This window comes from Bos taurus, chromosome 1 (genome assembly GCF_002263795.3).
Source record: "Bos taurus isolate L1 Dominette 01449 registration number 42190680 breed Hereford chromosome 1, ARS-UCD2.0, whole genome shotgun sequence".
NCBI lineage: Eukaryota > Metazoa > Chordata > Mammalia > Artiodactyla > Bovidae > Bos > Bos taurus.
In genome coordinates this window covers 146,670,888-146,682,942 of record NC_037328.1, presented here as the reverse complement: position 1 = coordinate 146,682,942, position 12,055 = coordinate 146,670,888, and positions in this window count along the sequence as shown.

The following is a 12,055-nucleotide window of genomic DNA, read 5'->3' as shown; positions in this document are numbered from 1 at the left end:
GTTGGCCCTTGGGTGGTGCTTTGTTTCAGTGTAGGTATGAAGGTGTTTGATGAGCTCCTTTCGATTAATGTTCCCTGGAGTCAGGGTTCTCTGGTGTTCTCAGGATTTGGACTTAAGCCCCCTGCTTCTTGTTTTCAGTCTTATTTTTACAGTATCCTCAAGACTTCTCCATCTATACAGCACCATTGATAAAACACCTAGATTCAAGATGAAAAGTTTCTCCGCAGTGAGGGACACCCAGAGAGGTTCACAGAGTTACATGGAGAAGAGAAGAGGGAGGAGGGAGATAGAGGTGACCAGGATGAGATGAGGTGGAATCAAAAGAGGAGTGAGCAAGCTAGCCAGTAATCACTTCCTTATGTGCACTCCACAGTCTGGACCGCTCAGAGATGTTCACAGAGTTACACAGAGAAGAGAAGAAGGAGGAAGGAGACAGAGGTGGCCAGGAGGATAAAGGGGGGAATCAAAAGGAGAGAGAGAGTTCCAGCCAATAATCAGTTCCCTAAGTGTTCTCCACCATCCGGAACACACAAAGAGATTCACAGAGTTGGGTAGAGAAGAGAAGAGGGAGGGAGGAGATAGAGGCAACATGGTGGAGAAAAAGGAGAGTGCAAAGGGGGAGAGAGCACTCAAGCCAGTAATCTTGCTCCCAAGTAAAACTAGGTACTGAAGATTGGGTTCTTAAAGGTACAAAACTGATTTAAAAAATACCAAAAAGCAAAGATTAAAAATCTAGAGTAGAGGTTTGATTTTCAAAAATACAATATTAAAGGAAAAAAAACAAAGTATTTTTCACAAAAATTTTTTTAAAAAAATATATATCAAGTTTGCTTTAAAAAAATAGGGTCTCTCTTTTTTTTGCAAAGTAAAAGTAGGTTATAAAAATGAAAATTAAAGGAGTAATAGAGGACTTAAAAATTAAAAAAGAATTTTTAAAAAAAGAATGATAGTAAAAATAGTAAAAATATATCTAGGACTTTCTCTGGTGTTGTTGTGGGCAGTGTGGGGTCAGTTCATTTTCGGATAGTTCCTTGATCCGGCTTATATTTCTCAAGATCTATAGGCCCCTTCCTATCTGCTGCTGCTGCTGCTGCTAAGTCACTTCAGTCATGTCCAACTCTGTGCGACCCCATAGATGGCAGCCCACCAGGCTCCCCCATCCCTGGGATTCTCCAGACAAGAACACTGGAGTGGGTTGCCATTTCCTTCTCCAATGTGTGAAAGTGAAAAGTGAAAGTGAAGTCACTCAGTCGTATCCTACTCTTAGCGACCCCATGGACTGCCGCCTACCGGCTCCTCTGTCCATGGGATTTTCCAGGCAAGAGTACTGGAGTGGAGTGCCATTGCCTTCTCCACCCTTCCTATCTAGTCGGTACTAACTACAGGGTTTTAATCTGTTGCACATGTCACTTCCAAGGAGGTTCCCTCTGGTTTAGCTTCTTCTGTTTGCTGGTCTCTTCAGTGTCTAATTTCTGCCCTGACACAAGGGGGCAGTGGTGTACACCTTTTTAGGCTCACTTGATCAGTCATGCTGTGGGGAGGGAGGGACACTGCAAACAAATAACACTGGCATGTGCTTGCAATGTCTCTACCACACTGGGTTTGCCCCCGCTCACGGCATGTGTGCTTTCCCTGTCTACACTGCTTAGGCTCTAGGTTGCTCTGCTGGAAACTGTCTGAGGCCAGCCCTGGGTTGTATGCACTTCAGAGGTCTAAGCTGCTCAGGTTCAGGTACTCGGGTACTCCTCAGAGGCACAGACTCGGTTGGGCCTGTGTTTTGTGCCCTTCCCAAGTCCGAGCAGCTCAGGTGACCAGGTGTTTGGCGATTGCGGTTGCTGCGACTTATCACCTCTCCCGTCCCTGCTGCTTGGTTTTCTGGGTGTACAACCAGCACACCTTCTCAGGCAGATGTTGACCGTCCAGAATCCCAAGAAGTCTTAGTTAGCAACGAAGCCTGCTTGCAGTTTGGACGATAATGCCTCTCTGGGGCCGTGATTGCCCCCTTCCGGCTCTGACTGCCTGTCACCGGAGGGGGATGGTCTGCAGCCGGCTAGCTCTGCTCAGTTCTTTGTTCTGTGAGTGGACCTGGCGGTGTCTTAGGTTAGGGCTTTTCGCGTGGTAGCTCTCCCACAGTCTGGTTTGCTAGCCCAAGTTAGTTCCCTCAGATTGCCCTTGGGGCATTCAGGCCGGTCCTTACTCTAAGCAATGCAGCCCGCACCTCCCTGCCCAGCCCCTGCTTGCTAGTGGTGGATGCAGGCATCTGGGCTGCTTCTCCGCTGGGAGAGTTACCGTTGGGCACGTAATCTGTGGGTTTTAATTATTTATTTATTTTTCCTCCCTGTTATGTTGCCCTCTGTGGTTCCAAGGCTTGCCACAGACTCGGCAGTGAGAGTGTTTCCTGGTGTTTGCAAACTTCTCTCTTTCTTAAGACTCCCTTCCTGGGATGGAGCTCCGTCCCTACGTCTTTTGTCTCTCTTTTTGTCTTTTATATTTTTTCCTACCTCCTTTCAAAGACAATGGGCTGCTTTTCTGGGTGCCTGATGTCCTCTGCCAGCATTCAGAAGCTGTTTTGTGGAATTTACTCAGCGTTCAAATGTTCTTTTGATGAATTTGTGGGGGAGAAAGTGGTCTCCCCGTCCTATTCCTCTGCCATCTTAGGACTGCCTCCCCAGATCTTTGTTTTTTGAATTTTATGTTTTAAGCCAGCTTTTTCACTCTCCTCTTTCACTCTTATTAAGAGGCTCTTTAGTTCCTCTTTGCATTCTGCCATAAAGGTGGTGTCATCTGCATATTTGAGGTTATTGATATTTCTCCTGGCAATCTTGATTCCATCTTGTGCTTCATCCAGCCTGGCATTTCACATGATGTACTCTGTGTGTAAATTAAATAAACAAGGTGACAATATACAACCTTGACGTAACTCCTTTCCCAATTTGGAACCAGTGTGTTATTCCATGTCCAGCTCTAACTGTTGCTTCTTGACCTGCATACAGATTTCTCAGGAGGCAGGTAAGATGGTCTGGATTTCCTATCTCTAAGAATTTTCCACAGTTTTTTGTAATCCGCATAGTCAAAGGCTTTTCCATAGTCAACAAAGCAGAAGTAGATGTTTTTCTGAAATTCCCTTGCTTTTTCTATGATCCACCTTATGCATATTATCTTTCAAAGATCTCAGTTCTGTCTGATCAGATTGTTGTATCAGGTGTTGCTGCATACAAACTTTCCTGAGATAAAATTATTTAATACAATAGCTTTATTATCAAATGGGATGGTTCAGTGGAGAGTTGCCCTGATGTCTCCAGAGTTTCTCATGAGTCCACACAGGCATGGATCTCTATTGTGCTTCTAAGTTTTATCCAGGATGTTGTGTGCATCCTTATGGCTCTTCTGTCTTGAACCAACTAATGTCATTTCACTCCTTTTATATATATATAGACTAATCTTCCAATTTTCAGGGGGAAATGAATTGGCTAAATATGAATTGTTTTAATTTTATTTGACTACTGTAATATCCACATATGAAACTCTGCTTTTTCCCAGTTAGAAGAGATATTTCCTGCCCTTGTTAGGTGTGACTCAGATGTTTGTGCTCCATTTTATACCCTTGCATGTACATTATAATTTTAAAATTCTAATAAATTTATTAAAGTGTAATTGTGAATAACAAACTGTGCTTGCTAAAGTGCACGTTGAAGAATTTTAAAAGTCATAAAAATTTAGAGTACACACTGCATGATTTCATTTATATGTAACTCAAGAAGGTTATTAAATGCTTTGTTATGTAACTGTTATAAATGCAATCCCCATAGATTCTGTTTTTTCTGAAGGCAACACAGAAAAACATAATTCTGAGAGCTGTTGTGAGAAGAAATGAAAACTGTAAAATACTTGTGTAGCCCAAATAATATATTTAAGAGTAAGGTGTGTTTGTGTGTACATGCATGCATTATTTGCATATATTTTATCTTAAAAAACATACTCACACACATAGCCATACATGCCCACAGACTCATACATAGTCCCATCTATTATGTTGAAAGAAACCTTTACAGAAAGTTGGAGAGTAGAGGAATGAAAATAATTAAAGTTTGAATTAACATGAAATTTAAGGAATGTAGGAATTTAGACAATAAGACTTAGAATGTGAGACATTACTTTTGATATGAACTCCTTTTCCTAACTTATGTCCTCAAGATAGTACAACATTTATATACAATGAACCAAGAAATAAGACAGTGATTCAGCAAATAAGGCAAATATTCCAAATTGCCTGTAATTTTGTTATTTAATTAACATACACACAAAAAAACTTTAATCCAGGGGAAACTAAATGATTGAATTGAGAAGCTTAAACTCAGATACACATTACTACACTAAAGGTTTTTTAAAAATTAAAGTTCTAGAGATCAGAAATTTATATTCCTCTCATTAGGCTGAATGCAAGAATCTTCTAAAGCTGAGATGCACTGGACACTCCAGGGAAGAACTCATTGCCTTCCTATATCACTTTCTAGGGGCATCTGCATTCCTTGTCTCATGGTCCATCCTCATCTTCAAATTCAGCAGCATAGCATCTTCAAGTGTCTCTCTGACTCCAATTATTCTTCTGTTTTCCTCCACATTTAGAGAACAATTGCCATTACTCATTCCAGTGTGGATAATCCAAGTTAATCTTCTCATTTTAAGGATAAAGACAAACTAATTTGTATTATCAGCTAGCTTTTTAAAAAATGTAAGCTAACATATTCGAGATTTTGAAAATTTCAGCAGAACATTAAATACCTCTGAGCCCCATTCCTAAAACAGGGAATGGAGAACATACTATATTACTTCACAGAATAAACTTCTCTAAATTTCAACAGATAATCCCTATAATGTGCTAAAGTGAAATATGGTGATTAAAATATTAAATACATCTCTTATAACTAACATATATTTTATAATGAGGGGATACATGACAGCTATAACTTCAGATATAAATATGAAACTCCTAATGGTTTTATCAGAAGAATCAGGAAAGCAAGGAGCACACTGTCCAATGTTTCACATTAAAGAAATGAAATAATACCCCTTATAAAGAGGGAAATAAAAATTTTCTAAGAATATCATGGGCTGTGTCCCTACAGCAAGGCAATGCATTGACTATTCAGGAGAACCATTCAAGACAGTTGCATTAGTCTCCCACATTGGAGAAAATTTAAAGTTGAGGTGGAAATGGGTGCTGGGAGTTTAAACCCTTGACAAGCAGGAAAGTTAATGGAAAAGAATTAATACGAACTGAATTCAGCTGGCTGATAACCTGGTTTCCTGGGAGCAGAAAATCAGAAGAAGAAAAACAAATGTCCAGACCAAGTGCCACAGGGAAATAATGTGCTTATTAATAATAAGCACATTAATAATTAATAAGTGTATTAATACTTAGGGAAATGTTCCTAATGAGCAGGCATGCTGCTGCTGCTGCTGCTGCTGCTAAGTCGCTTCAGTCGTGTCCGACTCTGTGCAACCCCATAGACGGCAGACTACCAGGCTCTCCCATCCCTGGAATTCTCTAGGCAAGAATACTGGAGTGGGTTGCCATCTCCTTCTCCAATGCATGAAAGTGAAAAGTCAAAGTGAAGTTGCTCAGTCTTGTACGACTCTTGGCAACCCCATGGACTGCAGCCTACCAGGCTCCTCCATCCATGGGATTTTCCAGGCAAGAGTACTGGAGTGGGGTGCCATTGCCTTCTCTGGCAGCAGGCATAGAGAGCTGTAAATATCCCCACACCCCCTGCTGCATCCCTGAGCTTGTCTAATCTAGGCATGGATGAGACAAATTGTGGCTTTTGAACTCCTAAGTCTGGCTACAAGATCAGGGTTTAACTCTATCTACTGTCTCATTTCCCCTGGAGAAGGCAATGGCAACCCACTCCAGTACTTTTGCCTGGAAAATCCCATGGATGGAGGAGCCTCATAGGCCACAGTCCATGGGGTCACACAAAGAGTCGGACACGACTGAGTGATGACACACACTGTCTCATTTGGGGAGAGAGCTTCAATCTCCATCATCAACCATCCAGGAAGGGATTCAGACTTCCATAGGAAGAACTTCCTCTCAGAGTTCTCATGCAGGTGAGTCCAAGAATTCAAAAGACACTGCATAAAATTCAGGCAAAGTGAAATTCAAAAGTGTTTACATGACATGACCTGAGAACCAACACAACCAGACTCAGCCCAGTGATCACTGTGGCTGTTTCCTTGCTTAAAATATCAATGTGTTTTTGAGGCTAAAAAGAGAAATGACATTGAATTCAGTAAGCTATGTTCAGTGATGCCAAGGAAATTACAGGAATGAAGGTACAGTTAGAAGAGGGATGAGAGGCATAAAGTGTTTCCAGTAAAAGTAGAACATGTGTCCAAGTATCTTATTAATAAACTGGGGTAAAGAAATCAGGTATTAGCTATGGAGCAGTATAAAATGAAGTGAAAGCATTTCTTTTCAACTTTTAAGACTAGATTTTTTTCTCACCAACTGGCTATTTGCCCTTCAGTTCTCCTATTATATATAGGTGTATTTGAGGGGAATTGTGAGTCTATATAAATTTTGTGTGGTCAAATATAACAATCAGTAATATTGTGTTTCCTCCACTGCTAGTATATCAATGCTACAAAAATATAAGATAGTGAAATTCAAACTCTGATTCTAACTGTGGATGGTTTTGTCCCCCAGGGTACATCTAGCAATGTCCAGAGCCTTAATGGCTGTGACACATTTAGGGCTCGATAAATGTCAGGGGCTTTCCAGGCAGTGCTAGTGATGAAGAATCTGCCTGTCAATGCAAGAAATGTAAGAGAGCGTGAGTTTGATCCCTGTGTCTGGAAGATCCCCTAGAGGAGGGCATGGCAACCCACTCCAGTATTCTTTCCTGAAGAATACTATGGACAGAGGAGACTGGCAGCCTACAGTCCCTAGAGTCTCAAAGAGTCACACAAGTGACTGACTGAGCACACAGCCCACTCAAAAATTTTATACATAGATTTCAAGCTGTTCATCCATAATGTGTTCATAACTCTTACACTGAGGTCATATTCTCCCTAATTTTCTGTGAAATGTTTGAAGGAGGAAGAGCTTCATATAATTCAGATAGACATTTCGGTCAGTTCTTACAAAAAATTTCATTTTTCCAAATAAAGTGAAATGCAACCTTGCCATATGTTAAACATTCATATATAATGAGACCTGCTGCTGCTGCTAAGTCACTTTAGTCGTGTCCAACTCTGTGCGACCCCATAGACGGCAGCCCACCAGGCTCCACCATCCCTGGGATTCTCCAGGCAAGAACAGTGGAGCGGGTTGCCATTTCCTTCTCCAATGCAGGAAAGTGAAAAGTGAACGTGAAGTCGCTCAGTCGTGTCCGACTCTTGGCGACCCCATGGACTGCAGCCTACCAGGCTCCTCTATCCATGGGATTTTCCAGGCAAGAGTACTGGAATGGGGTGCCATTGCCTTCTCCAATAATGAAACCTATTCCTGATTTATTCAACAAAAATAGATGAGCATGTGCTACATGACCAAACAGTCTCTGAATATAGTATATTTTATCTCTATGTCATTGTCAATGTAATTAATCCATATTGCTTCTATATCTCTTGTTTAATTAGTTTTCAACACTTCATTTAAAATTCTGTTTATTATACTTGTTTCAGAATCATTGTCTTAACCTCACTTCATTCTCCTTGTTATATTTTTACTTCTTAACTTAATTTTTCTAAATTGATTTTTGTACAAGTGCACATATATTCCTGAAAAAGGAAAAGACAACCCACTCCAGTGTTCTTGTGTGGAAAATTCCAGAAACAGAGGAGCCTGGCAGGACACAGTCCAAGGGACTGCAAAGAGTTGAACATAGCTGAGTAACTGAGCATGCATGCACGTGCACATTTATACTCACATACTTTGTTAAAATATAAAGTTGAGAAAAACAGCTAAAGTCCCTTCCTGTTAGGATCTAGCATTATGATTAGGAAGACAGAGTACAATGAAAAAATATGGGTACAATACAATATCCTTAGATGACTAACATGAAGAAAGTTACTCTTCATAAGTGTGGAATTGTCACAATGTGTGTAGCTGTTATGCTTATGCACCATGGACATCATAAAAGGTTGGACAAAGATCAGAATTAGGACTAGAACGAGCTCACAGGACTTGAGAAATGTGATCAAAACCCCCAAATAACAAAGATATGATTATATATATGAAAAGGGATAAAGAGGCTTTTCTTGCCTGCTATCTGACCATATAAAATCAGTCAAATATGAAATAGGTGCAGGAAAAGCAAATTTTGCTGCCCGATATTAACAATTGGCAACATTCAATTCATACTCACTGTACTTTATAGACATCCTTTTGTGAAGTGCTGGCTTAGTACCTTTGCTCATTTTTCTCTTGGGCTGTACAATCTGCAAGTGTTTCTAATAGTACATATATAGCTTTTTTATATTTTGAAAAAACATACATTTTTTATTGCTTTTTATGAGTATCAAGGGCATATAACAATTCATGAAATTGTGTCACCACAACCAAAGAAGCTTGTTTTTACACATTATCCCAAGGAATGGGCTTCCCTTGTGGTTCAGCTGGTAAAGAAGCTGCCTGCAATGTGAGAGACCTGTGTTCGATCCCTGAGTTGGGAAGATCCCCTGGAGAAGGGAAACACTACCCACCCCAGTATTCTGGCTGGAGAATTCCATGGACTGTACAGTCCATGGGGTCACAGTCAGACACGACTGAGCGACTTTCACTCAAGGAATATTTGAGTTTATTAGATCTTTATTCTCTCTCATGTCCATAATATTTCTCTAGTTTTCTCTTTCTCTCCCCTTCTCCCACCTCTCAATATGTAACTGTATCTTAAAATCCAAATTTACAGAAAGAATATACATATACAGCTATATATACAGGCATATGGTTTACAGAAATTACTATTTATGTATCTTTAATACAAGGCATGAAATGGCCATAACAAAATCAAACTCCAAGTTTACTCATACCTCCTGGGTGCTGTGTGTGTGTTCAGTCACTCAGTCATTTCCAGCTCTTTGCAGCCCCATGGACTGTAGCCTGCCAGGCTCCTGTGTCCATGGAATTTTCCAGGCAAGAATACTGGAGTGGGTTGCCATTCATTCTCCAGGGAATCTTCCCAACCCAGAGATCAAACTTGCATCTCCTGAGTCTCCTGCACTGGCAGTGGAATTCTTTACCACTGAGCCACCTGGGAAACTACCGCTGGTACCTGGGGAAATTAAAAACCAAAAGTTCTGAATGACATTTTTACATAATCTGATTGATTGGCTTGACTGGTTCAGTTCAGTTCAGTCACTCAATGTGTTTGACTCTGTAACCCCATAGCCTGCAGCACGCCAGGCTTTCTTGTCCATCACCAACTCCTGAAGTTTACTCAAACTCATGTCCACTGAGTCGGTGATGCCATTCAACCATCTCATTCTCTGTCGTCCCCTTCTCCTCCCACCTTCAATCTTTCCCAGAATCAGGGTCTTTTCAGTTCTTTGCATCAGGTGGTCAATGCATTGGAGTTTCAGCTTCAGCATTGGTCATTCCAATGAATATTCAGGACTGATTTCCTTTAGGATGGACTGGTTGGATCTCCTTGCTGTCCAAGGGACTCTCAAGACTCTTCTCCAACAGCACAGTTCAAAAGCATCAATTCTTCAGCACTCAGCTTTCCTTATAGTCCAACTCTCACATCCATACATGACTACTGGAGAAACCATAGCATTGACTAGACGGACTTTTGTTGGCCAAGTAATGCCTCTGCTTTTTAATATGCTATCTAGGTTGGTCATAATTTTTTCCAAGGAGCAACCATCTTTTAATTTTATGGCAGCAGTCACCATCTGCAGTGATTTGGAAGCATCAGTTAGAACTGGGCATGGAACAACAGGCTGGTTCCAAATAGGAAAAGGAGTACGTCAAGGCTGTACATTGTCACCCAGTTATTTAGCTTATATGCAGAGTACATTATGAGTAATGATGGGCTGGATGAAGCACAAGCTGGAATCAAGATTGCCGGGAGAAATATCAATAACCTCAGATATGCAGATGACGCACCCTTATGCCAGAAAGCAAAAAAGAACTAAAGAGCCTCTTGATGAAAGTGAAAGAGGAGAGTGGAAAAGTTGGCTTAAAACTCAACATTCAGAAAACTAAGATCATGGCATATGGTCCCATCACTTAATGGCAAATAGGTGGGGAAATAATGGAAACAGTGACTTGAGTGGTTCAGTTCAGTTCAGTTCAGTTCAGTCGCTCAGTCGTGTGCGACTCTTGGCGACCCTATGAATTGCAGCACGCCAGGCCTCCCTGTCCATCACCAACTCCCGGAGTTGAATCAAACTCACATCCATCAAGTCGGTGATGCCATCCAGCCATCTCATCCTCTGTCGTCCCCTTCTCCTCCTTCCCCCAATGCCTCCCAGCAACAGAGTCTTTTCCAATGAGTCAACTCTTCGCATGAGGTGGCCAAAGTACTGGAGTTTCAGCTTTACCATCATTCCTTCCAAAGAACAACCCAGGGCTGATCTCCTTTAGAATGGACTGGTTGGATCTCCTTGCAGTCCAAGGGACTCTCAAGAGTCTTCTCCAACACCACAGTTCAAAAGTATCAATTCTTCGGCACTCAGCTTTCTTCACAGTCCAACTCTAACATCCATACATGACCATTGGAAAAACCATAGCCTTGACTAGATGGACCTTTGTTGGCAAAGTAATGTCTCTGCTTTTCAATATGCTATCGAGGTTGGTCATAACTTTCCTTCCAAGGAGCAAGCATCTTTTAAGTTCATGGCTGCAGTCACCATCTGCAGTGATTTTGGAGCCCCCCAAAATAAAATCTGACACTGTTTCCACTGTTTCCCCATCTATTTCCCATGAAGTGATGGGACCAGATGCCATGATCTTCATTTTCTGAATGTTGAGCTTTAAGCCAACTTTTTCACTCTTCTCTTTCACTTTCATCAAGAGGCTTTTGAGTTCCTCTTCACTTTCTGCCATAAGGGTGGTGTCATCTGCATATCTGAGGTTATTGATATTTCTCCTGGCAATCTTGATTCCAGCTTGTGCTTCTTCCAGCCCAGAGTTTTTCATGATGTACTTTGCATAGAAGTTAAATAAGCAGGGTGACAATATACAGCCTTGATGTACTCCTTTTCCTACTTGGAACCAGTCTGTTGTTCCATGTCCAGTTCTAACTGTTGCTTCCTGACCTGCATACAGGTTTCTCAAGAAGCAAGTCAGGTGGTCTGGTATTCCCATCTCTTTCAGAATTTTCCACAGTTTATTCTGATCCACACAGTCAAAGGCTTTGGCATAGTCAATAAAGCAGAAATAGATGTTTTTCTGGAACGCTCTTGCTTTTTTGATGATCCAGCAGATGTTGGCAATTTGATCTCTGGTTCCTCTGCCTTTTCTAAAACCAGCTTGAAGATCTGGGAGTTCACGGTTCACGAATTGCTGAAGCCTGGCTTGGAGAATTTGAAGCATTACTTTAATAGCGTGTGAGATGAGTGCAATTGTGTGGTAGTTTGAGCATTCTTTGGCATTGCCTTTATTTGGGATTGGAATGAAAACTGACCTTTTCCAGTCCTGTGGCCACTGCTAAGTTTTCCAAATTTGCTGGCATATTGAGTGCAGCACTTTCACAGCATTATTTTTCAGGATTTGAAATAGCTCAACTGGAATTCCATCACCTCCACTAGCTTTGTTCATAGTGATGCTTTCTAAGGCCCACTTGACTTCACATTCCAGGATGTCTGGCTCTAGGTGAGTGATCATACCATCATGATTATCTTGGTTGTGAAGATCTTTTTTGTACAGTTCTTCTGTGTATTCTTCCCACCTCTTCTTAATAGCTTCTGCTTCTGTTAGGTCCATAGCATTTCTGTCCTTTATTGAGCCCATCTTTGCACGAAATGTTCCCTTGGTATCTCTAATTTTCTTGAAGAGATCTCTAGTCTTCCCCATTCTGTTGTTTTCCTCTATTTCTTTGTGTTGATC